Source organism: Lactuca serriola, chromosome 9 (assembly GCF_051521515.1).
Source record: "Lactuca serriola cultivar US96UC23 chromosome 9, Lser_US96UC23_V15, whole genome shotgun sequence".
NCBI classification, from domain to species: domain Eukaryota; kingdom Viridiplantae; phylum Streptophyta; class Magnoliopsida; order Asterales; family Asteraceae; genus Lactuca; species Lactuca serriola.
The window spans coordinates 60,797,170-60,810,840 of NC_136416.1; positions in this window are offsets into that span (position 1 = coordinate 60,797,170).

A 13,671-nucleotide genomic window follows, 5' to 3' on the forward strand; every position below is an offset into this window, starting at 1 on the left:
TTGAAAGATGTTATAGGATTAAGGTTTGTTCTTGAACTCTAATAAGTCATGCAAGTGCATAAAGTTTGGAACATTATCACTTAGGAAATTGATTTAGACCAGATCAGAGAGTTGGAAGTGATGTCTTTCTATATTAAGCACTTAATGAGAAGTTTGACTTTAATGTGAGTATGCAGGGTGTACATATGGGTACGCAACACGTAGCCCTATATTTTCTCGTAAAAGCCAAGTAACATTCTACGCAGGGTGTAAAGCTAGAGTATGTAGGGCGTACTCGGTCTGTATACTGGCCTTTGACGTTTGACTTATTGACTTTTGGTTAACTGTTAGGATAGGTCTCAGGAAGGGAAAATGGTATTTTTCAGTTAGAAAAATTAGTCTTAGTCTAAGGACTTGTTGGTTGGAGGTTTTTACCTTGGTTGACTTAATGTTGCTTTGGTGAATTGATAGTGTGAGGAGTTCGGAGGTCAACAGCTCTAGCTCATGTTTTCTCTAATAGCTGGTTGAGGTTAGTTTTCCTCACTGTACTTGTGGATCGAAGGCACCAATGCCGACCCACTAGGTTATGTATCCTGATATATAAGATGATCCTATGTTGGTTATATGTTACTCTGGTAGATCTGTATGATTACATGTATGTAATGGTGATATGATAGACTGATAGATTTGTATGATTACTCACACCGGCTAACTATTGGTTATATTTGTATATGTCAACATGTGTTGTGGGTATGAGGCAATCCTACTTTGTACAGAAGGTCAAGATACATGGGTGGTCCAGTTAATACGGTAGGCCCAAGGGAATGGTCCAGCTTATGATGTAGGCTCCGGAGCGATCCAGCTTGGAGCTGAAGTGTAACACCCTGTTTGAAAGTACTCGGTTGGGGTCTCGGAAGGTTTTAGACTTGGAAGTGTCGATGGGAGGGTAGGGCTTCCCGCCACCTCTTCGTGGATGTAAAGATCGTCAGAAATGGACTTAGAATAAAGGAGTTATGACACTTTGAAGTTATTGTCAATTTTTAGCCCTAATGGAAATAAATGACAAGGAAGGACCAAGCACACAAAGTGGAAGGCGCGTGAGTACACCCAGCGTAGGCTGGGTTACACTCAACGTATAAAAAGGAAATGGTCGCGGGTGTTTTTAGCGTACGCCCAGCGTCCAGAAACCCTAATTTTAGGGCCAACCACTATATAAAGAACTTAATGGCTCAAACCCTAGCCTCTTTATCTGTCCCCCAACCTCAGAGATACCCTAGAACGCCACATCCCCTTGTTCTTGTGTGGTTTTAACTTTAAGAAGCTCATTTTGGTGGTGTAAGCTTGGAAGAGGAAAAGAAGAAGTTGGCAAGGAAGAACTTGGGGAGTTGGAGCTCATAGATCTGGGAAAGCATCATCCTTTGGGACTCTTTGGAGGTATAAAGTTCAAAACTTTACCTAAGAATGCTTAGATCTAGTGTAGTTTGGTTTTGGAGTCATTTTGGTCCCAAGAATGGACCTTTATGGTGAAATCTCGTTTGTGAGCTTAGGGTTGCCACCCTCAGAGCTAAAAGGGTCTCGAAAACCAAAGGGTAGGGGCGATTCGGTCTTTTATGGGTCCCGAGTTTCATCTAGAAGGTTTTAGACTTGGAAGTGTCGATGGGAGCGTAGGGCTTCCCTCCACCTCTTTGTGGATGTAAAGTTCGTCGGAAACGGACTTAAAATGAAGGAGTTATGACACTTTGAAGTTATTGTCAATTTTTAGCCCCTAATGGAAATAAATGACAAGGAAGGACCATGCATGCAAAGTGGAAGGCGCGTGAGTACGCCTAACGTAAGCTGGGTTACGCTCAGCGTATAACAAGGAAATGGTCGCAGGTGTTTTTGGCGTACGCCCACGTACGTTCAGTGTCCAGAAACCCTAATTTGAGGCCAACCACTATATAAAGAACTTAATGGCTCAAACCCTAGCCTCCTTATCAGTCCCCCAACCTCAGAGATACACTAGAACGCCTCATCCCTTTGTTCTTGTGTGGTTTTAACCTTAAGAAGCTCATTTTGGTGGTCTAAGCTTGGAAGAGGAAAAGAAGTAGTTGGCAAGGAAGAACTTGGAAAGTTGGAGCTCATAAATCTAGGATAGGATCATCCTTTGGGACTCTTTAGAGGTATAAAGTTCATAACTTTACCTAAGAATTCTTAGATCTAGTTTAGTTTGGTTTTAGAGTCATTTTGGTCCCAAGAATGGACCTTTATGGTGAAATCTCGTTTGTGAGCTTAAGGTTACCACCCTCAGAGCTAAAAGGGTCCCATAAGCAGGAAAGTTTCCATCTTGAATGTCTTAATGGGTTCATGCAAGAGATCTAGCCCTTTTCATGAAAGTAGAACATAATTTTTGGATTTTGGGCTTGTTTGGGCCAAGTAAAATCACCACGTCAGTGACTTAATGGATTAAGACGTGGAAAAGAACCAGGATCTATGATTGTAGCTTCTGAATTGAAGTGTTAAGCACTTAATGAGAAATGGAATTAATAGGGGGATTTACGCTAAGTGTATGTGAAGGTACGACCATCGTACACACCACTTAGACAGTACGCTTAGCGTATGTAGATGTACGCCCCACGTACTCTATCAGTTGGGCCTTGTGTTATTGGACCACAGTTTGGGCCATACTTTTGGTTTTTAGGCCTTAGTGGGCCATCCGAAGTCAGATAATTTAGGCCAAGAATATGTTTAGCCTTCGGCTAAGGCCCATTAGATGTATTGGGCCCAATTGAGCAAATTGGGCCATTAGTGGACCACTAGTGGTCTTGGAAAGCCTACCTAGCTTTGGGTTTTGTTTTGAGATTTGGGCCTTAGTTTGGATCATATTGGGCCAGGGGTAAAATGGTCATTTTACCCCATGCATGGATTAAGGATTATGGTATGGGGCCCAGTTGTTAATTAGGTATATTGATCGGTATTGATGGTTCAGGAAGTGGGTGGGGTAGCAGTTAAGGATTTCTTCAGGAAGCTTCTGCATTCGAGGTGAGTTTTCTCACCATACCAATGGGTCTAAGGCACCAAGGCCGGCCCATTTTATGATAGTTGGTATACTTGATGTGTAGAGGTGTTTGGCACTGTTATGCATTGATATGTGGTAGAGAAAGCTTTTACAGCTAGTGGTAGAGATAGCCTTCAGGGCTAATGGTAGAGATAGCCTTCAAGGTTAATGGTAGAGATAGCCTTTATGGCTAAGGGTAGAGATAGCCTTTGTGGCGAATGGTAGAGATAGCTTTATAGCTAATTGATATGTGTTATGTGGTAGAGGTAGCTTTTATACCTAATTGATATGCATTATGTCGTAGAGGTAGCTTTATAGCTAATTGGTATGTGTTATGTGGTAGAGATAGCTTTTATAGCTAGCATGTTATGTGGATTGTGTGTGGGGTATGCTCTGGGGAACTCACTAAGCTTCGTGCTTACAGGTGTGTTTATGGTTTCAGGTACTTTAGATCCCAAGGGCAAGGGAAAGGCGTGATGGCACGACGTGCACTCTCTCACAAGCGTTTGATGGGACACTCTAGTATTCAGAATAAAAGTTGTATTTGACTTATGTTTTGAAAAAAATTATAATTAGGTTTCTTACTGTATGGAATTATGGGTGACTACTCTAAAAATGAAAATTTTACTTTGAAAATTGGGTCGTTACAAGTTGGTATCAGAGCCTTGGTTTGAGGGATTCGGGCATACTCTCGGTTGTGTCAGGACTCAAACTAAGGAAATGGTAAAATTATTTTAAAAACAAATGACATAAAAATCTTTTGAAAGAAAGGAAAAGATGAGAGTGCAAGGCGTGCGATCAGCTGAGCCAAGTAAGTAGTTCCCTAATGTGCTAGCCATGTTATTCTGATATTTGAGCTTTGATGATCGTATGGAACTTGCTCTGTGTATGCTTTTAAAATTATATACGGTCAGGAGCTTATAGGCTTAGAATGATTGATTTGGCCTTATTTCCTATTCCTTGTCTGGTTGTGGTCCTAGGGTAGAATCTTTTATTCGAAAGTCTATTTGATCCTTTTCTGTGTATAATTTGCATGCATAAAGGCAACATGTTATGATTGGTCTAATTGATATGAGTATAGCCAATCTTAGGACAGCCTGAGATTGATGTATGTGGTAGTTTGTGGAATATGGTTTGGTTTTGGGACGAATTGGGGTTATCAGGTAGAACATTGGGGAAAGGTACAGGTAGGTGTGGAAGGTAGTACTGGGCCCGTACTACTGAAAGCACAGGACCTGTACCCTAACCAGTGTTAGATCTGACAACTTCATGGAGGATTGGTGTGGGGAGATCCCTTATATGGAAATCCTGATCGTTATGATTTATGACATTACAGTTCAACATGGTGATGACACGATTTGGAGTAGGGAGATCAAGATCGAGATCTGGATCCGGGGCAGGGTCAGGCGACACTACTGATGTGATTAATGAGAGGTTGTGCGAGCTTATCGCAGCTGAGGTTACCAAGGGCATCCTTGACACTACCCCAGTCATTTTTGGGACGGTCAAGGAGGGCATGCTGGAGATTATGGAGGAGAGATTCAGGACATTCAGGGCTGAGATTGTTGCGGGTCAGGTTGGGGCCCGAACTCCCTCGTTCCGGGAGTTCAAGGCATGTGGGGCACCAGAGTTTTTCGGGGCTAGGGACCCCATTGTTAGCCGACGCTGGGTGGCGGATATCGAGAATGCCCAACGCACGAGTTCTTTCCCGGATGCGGCAAAGGTTGGATTTGCTTCTTTTATGCTGAGAGACAGGGTCCGGGATTGATGGGGTGAGGTTACGAGTCAGGTGGGAGAAGCCGGTGTGGCTGAAATGACATGGGACGAGTTTGTTCGGCGATTCGACTTGGATTTTGCTCCAGCTATTAAGGTGCAACGACTTGTGAGAGAGTTTCATGACTTACAGCAGACCACCGAGACTGTGGCAGAGATCTCCTCCAAGTTTCGAGAGCGAGTGTTGTAGATTCCGCAGTATGCCACCAATGAAGAGATACGGAGGAAGAGGTATCATTCCATACTGTGGGATGATATCTAGGAGTTTGTGAGCTTTACAGGGTGCAAAACTCTGAATGAGATGGTAGAGAAGGCTCGGGAACGGGAGATGGAATTGGACTTCCGCACTAAGTGGAAGCCGGAGCAGACGCAGGTAGCGGGGGGTCAGGCTAAGAAGCCTAAGACCTCAGACACTTCCAGCAGGGGTCAGCAGGGTCAGGGCCGGTGTGCCAAGTGTAGTAGGGTGCACGGTGGAGCTTGTCGTATCATAGGCACAGGATGCTACGCATGTGGCCAACAGGGCCACTTGAGCAGGGACTGCCCCATAAAAGGCTTGATTTGTTTTCACTTCAACCAGACCAGCCATAAGTGGGTCAACTGTCCGAGGTTGCTAGGAGGAGGAGGGGCAGTGGCGGCACCTACACCCGCAACAATGAGGATTATTGATGACCGCCCTGCCAAGGCGGATACTCCAGCGGTGAAGAGCCGTGCATTTCAGTTGACCACTGAGGAGGCTCAGGCAGCGCCATACATTATGGCTGGTACGTGTCTATTATTCTCTGCTCTTTATTATTCATATGAATTGTGTGAACATTATGCTTGTATGAGGACCTTTACGGTCAATGGTATGTTGGTACATGTTTTGTTTTGATTCGGGTGCTATCCGATCGTTCGTGTCACCTATGCTTAGCAAGGAGTTCTGGAATGCTCCGGGAACCTTGGTTTCCCGCTCGAGGTAGAGATTGTAGATGACCGCATGGCGAGTGCTGCATGAGTGATATTAGTTGGAGCAGCTAGAGTCATTGGCATTGTTGGGATTCGAGAAGTGCTAGTGGTTTTCAGGAGTCATGTTGTTTGGAAGAGGGTTTAGAGAATCCTTCATTTCTTGTGTGTCGAGCGGACCTAGATGAATCTAAGTGGGGGAGAATATTTCAGATATCCAGGACGGAAGCAAGTGTGAGACAAGGATGCATTTCACATCCTATTGAGCGAGAAAAGGCGGCTTAGGGGCCAACTGAGCATAGGATAACAAGGGATGGGAGTTTGGGAAACTCCCCAACGTTTGGATCACGTCTTCTTAACGCCATATAACAGAATTTGGAGGAGGGAACCAGGTAGAGTTCTAGTCAGTGTTTGATTTCAGCTGGGAGGATAGACTGCGTGGGCGCTCAATGCTGAGGTGCGCTCGGATTAAGAGATGAGCGATAGGGCTATGGTCAAGGATCATGTTTGTGACGAGAGTGTTCTAAGTCTACGGGTGTAGCTGCAGCATTCACGGATTCGTTCAGATGGCTTAGACCAGTTCATAAGGTCAGGGGGAATCAACAGCTTGGGTGGAATCAGGATTTGAGATGATTATTCGATCGGATATCGGTGGGCGAGCCAGGTGGTTATGAGAATTCATAATGAAATTGGTAGAGACTGTTGAGGCAAGGGTTGAGGACTGAGTTGCAGGATTTGTGGATAAGCGGTACGTAACGCAGAAGAGCTACGACTGGGTGGTCCTGATATTTGATCGCTTGGGAACCTGGAGGTGGGACCGAGTGCAAAACTGGTAATCTTGGGGATCGGCTAAGGATGTCTATTTACCGGTTAGGTAAGGGTAATCAGATGTTATGATGCAGAATGGACCGCGAGGTAGTGGCGGAATATCGACCTGTGTCGTAGAGGACTCCGAATCGGGGTTCACGCATAATCAGTTCAGTATTTTGATTCCGTGTCATGGGATACGGGAGCATAAGGATGCCAAGGGAATCAAAGGCAGTATACCAGGGTAATGAATGGGTTGGGTTGAATGGTAGCTCAAGCTGTCACGATGTACCTCGAATGGTTCTATCAGTGATAGGACCACAACATGTTGAAACCAGGAAAGGCGGGTCAAAGGAGGTCGGGTATGATGTAAGACTAAAGTTGTTCTAGTAGCATTCATCTTTGTGTCAGGTTCAGTGGCTACAGGTTGTCAGCCTGTCATGATCGGATGGATCAAGGATTGAAGGAGTTGAGAGAAGAGGTATTGCCAGGGCAGTTGTTGTCGGACGAGGTGTCCTTTGGAGGTCATGTAGGACTTCTGAGCATGTGGGACTTCAGAGGTCATTCGGTAGTCGCAGTTGGTCGGTGACTTTTGTTCTTTAAGAGTCCTCAACGTATTACGAGTGGGAGTATTCTATCTAGGCAGGACTCTGGTGGAATCAGTTCAAGGATAATTCGTTGTGGGCAGGCTGTCAGGGAGACAGACCACCTCGAGACTTTAGGTTTCAGATGGAGCGGATGTGATCAGGTTGCAAGGAAATCGTTCATCTTCGGATTCTAGAACCCTGCGAGGGTTGGTTTTGATTGTCTTAGGAGGTCTGGGGTATTCTCGGGTTTGTGGTCGTGATGCTCAGGTAGCCTGGTATGTCGGGGATGGTGATGCATGACTTCGAGGACGAAGTCTAGTTTAAGTGGGGGAGAGTTGTAACTCCTTGTTTAAAAGTACTCGCTTGGGGTCTCGAAAACCAAAGGGTAGGGGCGATTCGGTCTTTTATGGGTCCCGAGTTTCATCTAGAAGGTTTTAGACTTGGAAGTGTCGATGGGAGCGTAGGGCTTCCCTCCACCTCTTTGTGGATGTAAAGTTCGTCGGAAACGGACTTAAAATGAAGGAGTTATGACACTTTGAAGTTATTGTCAATTTTTAGCCCCTAATGGAAATAAATGACAAGGAAGGACCATGCATGCAAAGTGGAAGGCGCGTGAGTACGCCTAACGTAAGCTGGGTTACGCTCAGCGTATAACAAGGAAATGGTCGCGGGTGTTTTTGGCGTACGCCCACATACGTTCAGTGTCCAGAAACCCTAATTTGAGGCCAACCACTATATAAAGAACTTAATGGCTCAAAGCCTAGCCTCCTTATCAGTCCCCCAACCTCAGAGATACACTAGAACGCCTCATCCCTTTGTTCTTGTGTGGTTTTAACCTTAAGAAGCTCATTTTGGTGGTCTAAGCTTGGAAGAGGAAAAGAAGTAGTTGGCAAGGAAGAACTTGGAAAGTTGGAGCTCATAGATCTAGGATAGGATCATCCTTTGGGACTCTTTAGAGGTATAAAGTTCATAACTTTACCTAAGAATTCTTAGATCTAGTTTAGTTTGGTTTTAGAGTCATTTTGGTCCCAAGAATGGACCTTTATGGTGAAATCTCGTTTGTGAGCTTAAGGTTACCACCCTCAGAGCTAAAAGGGTCCCATAAGCAGTAAAGTCTCCATCTTGAATGTCTTAATGGGTTCATGCATGAGATCTAGCCCTTTTCATGAAAGTGGAATATCAGTTTTGGAGTTTGGGCTTGTTTGGGCCAAGTAAAGTCACCATGTCAGTGACTTTATGGATTAAGACATGGAAAAGAACCATGATCTGTGATTGTAGCTTCTGAAGTGAAGTATTAATCACTTAATGAGAAATGGACTTAGCAGGGGGTTTACGTTGAGCATACGTGAAGGTACGCCCAACGTACACACCACTTAGACAGTACGCTTAGCGTACGTGGACGTACGCCCCGCGTACTCTGTCAGTTGGGCCACGTTTTGGGCCATGCTTTGGGTCTTTGGGCCTTAGTGGGCCATTAGAAGTCAGATAATTTAGGCCAAGAATATGTTTAGGCTTGGGCTAAGGGCCATTAGAGGTATTGGGCCCAATTGAGCAAATTGGGCCATTATTGGACCACTAGTGGGCTTGGAAAGCCTACCTAGTTTTGGGTTTTGTTTTGAGATTTGGGCCTTAGTTTGGATCTTACTGGGCTAGGGGTAAAATGGTCATTTTACCCCATGCATGGATTAAGGATTATGGTATGGGAACCAGTTTCTAATTAGGTATATTGATCGGTATTGATGGTTCAGGAAGTGGGCGGGGCAGCAGTTAAGGATTTCTTCAGGAAGCTTCTGCATTCGAAGTGAGTTTTCTCACCATACCAATGGGTCTAAAGCACCAAGTCCGGCCCATTTTATGATAGTTGGTGTACTTGTTGTGTAGAGGTGTGTGGCACTATTATGCATTGATATGTGGTAGAGAAAGCTTTTACAGCTAGTGGTAGAGATACCCTTCAGGGCTAATGGTAGAGATAGCCTTCAAGGTTAATGGTAGAGATAGACTTTATGGCTAAGGGTAGAGAGAGCCTTTATGGCTAATGGTAGAGAGAGCCTTTATGGCTAATGGTAGAGATAGCTTTATAGCTAATTGATATGTGTTATGTAGTAGAGGTATCTTTTACAGCTAATTGATATGCATTATGTGGTAGACGTAGATTTATAGCTAATTGATATGTGTTATGTGGTAGAGGTAGCTTTTATAGCTAGCATGTTATGTGGATTGTGCGTGGGGTATGCTCTGGGGAACTCACTAAGCTTCGTGGTTACAGGTTTCTTTATGGTTTCAGGTAGCGTGATGGCGCGGCGTGCACTCTCTCATAGGCGTTTGATGGGACACTTTGATATTCGGAATAAAAGTTGTATTTGACTTATGTTTTGAAAACAATTATAATTGGGTTTCTTAATGTATGGAATTATGTATGACTACTCTAAAAATGACAATTTTACTTTCAAAATTAGGTCGTTACATGAAGGCTCAGTGGCGGTCCAGCCTTGTGTTGTAGGTCTGGTTGCGTGCATTGTATTATGTTACCGCGTGTGTTACTTTGGGGGAAATTCACTAAGCTTTGGCTTATAGTTTGATTCATTGTTTCACGTACATCACATGACAGGGTGTAACACCCAGTTTCAGATTCTCCTTGTTGTTTGGGGCTGAAGCCCAAACATCAGTTGACATGGAGTTTAGGGCTTCGGGAAAGGAAGGATTTAGCCCATTTCGGATCTAATTGTCATGGTTTAAGTGATCCATGTATTCGATTGTGTCTTCGAAAGCTAAGGGTATGAATGTAAATTGATATCTCGGTATTTTATGGGTTTTGGGTTTTATTCGAAGCGTTTTAAGGCTTGGGTGTATTGTTAGGAGCGTAGGGATTCTCGCCACCTTTTCATGGATATAAGGTTCGTTGGAAACACACATAGGATGAGAGAGTTATGGTATTTTGAAGTTATTGGCAGAATTGGTCCTTGGATGGAAAAGCATGCAAATCAGTCCCATGCATGCACGTGCTTGGCTAGGTACACCCGGCATATAAAGGTGATTGGTCATGGGTGGTTCATGAGTGTGTACAAAGGAGTACACGGGGCGTACTCCCTTCAGACCAAAACCCTAACATCGGGGTTTCTACCCTATATAAGTAACATTATACCACTTCTTAGGTCATTTTAAGTCAGCCACCACCCCAACCTACGTCCATAAAACCCTAGATTGCCTTGGATGAAGCTTGGAGCTTGAAAGAAGACTTTTGGTGGTTTGTGCAAGAGGAGAAGGAGGTGAAAGACTCAACCTTTGGAGAAGAGCTTGGAGATCGAGTACTAACATCTCCATTTCAATACTTTCAAGGTATAAAGTCTCTACCTTGGCCATTCATTTCATAGATCTACTTTGGGTTGGTTTTTGGCCATTTTAGTCCCTTTTGCTTGGTCTTGGTGGGCTAGGGTTGTTTTAGGGACTCAAAGTAGATCTGGACATTCTAAGATTCCCTCTCTCATAAAGGTGAAAGCTTTATGGAGATTTTGAGCTCAATCATGAATTAAGACCATCTATTAAGTTCTTTTGAGCTCTAGGGTCCCATTAAGCCATGCATGTTAGTATAGTTGCCAACTTTACTTGAAAAGTCACCTTAAGGAGTCAGACTGGAGAGTTGGAGCAAGGGCTGAAGTGATTAAGTGCTTATTGGAGAAGTTTAGAGTACAGGGGAGTACGTTGGGCGTACCCACCTGGTACACGGCGCTTACTAGCCCCAACAGGAGTACACTTAGCATACTAGATGAGTACACTGGGACTACTCGACCAGGTTGGGATTTCTTGGATTATTGACTTTTTGGGCTTTGGACCTTGGACCAAGAGTTGAATAGGGTTGACCATTCAGTATTTAAGGACTTTTTGGACATTGGGCCTTCTTGGGTTAGATCAATAATGGATTTGGGCCTTATTGGGCCTTGTAGGCCATTTTGGGTTTGGGCTTTCTTATGGGCTTATAAGTTCATGGATTTTGTTAGACCGGCTAAGGATGTATGTTTAGATTGGGAATAAGTTATTAGGCTTAGGGTTAAGGCCCATGCAAGGGTTTGGGCCTAATTTGGAAAATTAGACCATAAGTGGGCTTATATGGATTTTGGAGTTTTAGACTTGTTTGGTTTTGGGCTTGGGCCTTTGTTATGAATCTTGTTGGGCCAGGGTAAAATGGTCATTTTACCCCAAGTATGGATTATGGATCATGGTTTGGGACCCAATTGCTAATTGGGTGATATTTTGGTATTGATAGTTCGAGGAGTTGTCAGGGCAAAAGCTAAGGATTTCTTACAGTGAACTCCAACAGTGTGAGGTGAGTTACCTTCCTGTATGAGTGGGTCAAAGGCACCAATACCGACCCACTAGTAACTATTTATAGTAGATATGATTGTCTTTACGATAATTGTCTGCTATGCCACTTATGATTTATGTGCTTATTGCTATGTTATTATGTGGCAGTGGTAGGAGTGAAATAGACCCCGTAACCGGATGGAATACACCGAAGGGTAGGTAGGGCACCCAGATATGTCTGACAATGTGTTTTCGCTATATTTATTATGTGGTAGTGGTAGGGGTGAAATAGACCCCGTAACCGGTTGAAATATACCGGAGGGTAGGTCGGGCACCCAGATATGCCTGATAGAGTAGGTGCAACACCCAGATATGCCTCACAGAGTAGGTCGGGCACCCAGATATGCCTGGAAATATGTGATTATGTGGTATGATCGGGGAACTCACTAATCTTTGTGATTACGGTTTTCAGTTTTGGGTTCACGTACTTCTTCTTCGAAAGGAAAGGAGTCGGCATGATTGCAGCGCATCACACCATTATTTCTGCACGTGAGATCTTTGGGAGTTATACTATGATGTTGTTTTATTATGACATGTTTTGATTATTAACATATTGGTTTTGACATGGGATGACACTATGGATGTTTTGAGACTATTGGTTTTATAATTACTTAATTAAAAATGAACTTTTGGTCTTAAATTTTGGGATGTTACAAGTTGGTATCAGAGCCTTGGTTTGAGGAATTCGGACACACCTTCGGGGGTGTCTGGACTTAAATCGAGGGTTTGAGAGATTTTTTCAAGAAAAATATTTTTTCTAAAATTTAAAATAAGGGTTTTAGATAAAGAATAAGGAGTGTTATGCGTGTAATCGGCTAAGCTCAAGTAAGTTTTCCCCAAGATACCCATACATGTTATATTATGATATGAAGTGTGAATATGTTAAATGCATGCTAGATTAGGGCTAAGGATCTAGAGATGACGCCTTGTATGTCTACTGTATGTCCTTATTGAACTCCACACTAGATTAGGGCTAAGGATCAAGGAAGGATGCCCTGTATGCCTACTGTATGTGCTTATTGAACTGCATGCTAGTACTGATTAGTAAGTGATATGATGGCCTAATTAGGATATGCTTGGTTTGGTTACTCAATGCTCGAATGCTGCTTGCTTTGTGCTTTTAGGAGTTCTATTTATCTTTCATTAACTAGTAAACAAATACGTTAAGTTACATATTACGAGGAGTAAATAATTTCAGAAGGTTAGGTATAGCCCTATTTTGCAGCTCTTGTCTGAGTCCAACCATTGTAGGGTAGGACCTTTCTCTCAAATAATTATCTGGTCTTAGTAATATGTAAAGGTATTCGCTAGCTAGTTAGGGGGAGATATCAGGGACTTCTTATGCAGTTGATGGTGGAGAGTGGGTCAGAGAGTACCTTAAGTTAAGCCTAGGATGAGATTAGTGCAGTGGGAAGTAGTAGTGAAAGGGACTTGGTGGAGTCAAGACAATCCTTGAGGAAAGTACGGATAGATATGGAAGGTAGTATGGGCCCGTACTACTGAAAGCAGAGGATCCGTACTCGATTCAAGGAGGGCTACGATGATACCGGGAAACTTGTAGCATGTATGTGATCCCTTGATATTGGATGAGTATTTGGATGGTTGTTATGGTATGTTTCTAGCATGACGATGCTACATGGTAGACCAGATGGTAGCTCTGATGCCGGCAAGGGATTAGGCTCGGACTCTGGAGTCGAGTAGCCCGATGATCAGACGAGGGAGTTTATTCTAGTTCAGATTACACGCAGTATCACTGACCAGACCCCCATGATCTTCGGTACGCTCAAGGAGGGCATTTTAGAGGTCCTTAATGAGAGGATGAGTTCATTTCTCTTTGAGGTGATGACTATGATAGGGACGCGTGCGATGACGATTAGGGAGTTCCGAGCTTGCGGAACTCCAGACTAAGATGGGCTGGGAACCCCATTCTCAATAGGAGGTGGTTAGCAGATATGGCTAATACGTTCAAGACAAGTTCTGCCTCGAGTAGGCGAAGGTCAAATATGCTTCCTGCCTATTGAAGGATCAGGCGCGTGATTAGTGGGAAGAGATTAATAGTGAGTTAGGTGATGATGTAGTTGATACTGTGTCATAGGATGATTTCTTGACCGAGTTTCTAGCTGAGTTTGCTCCGGAAATTGAGGTGCATCAGTTGGCGCAAGATTTTATGGGTCTCCGCCAGACTAC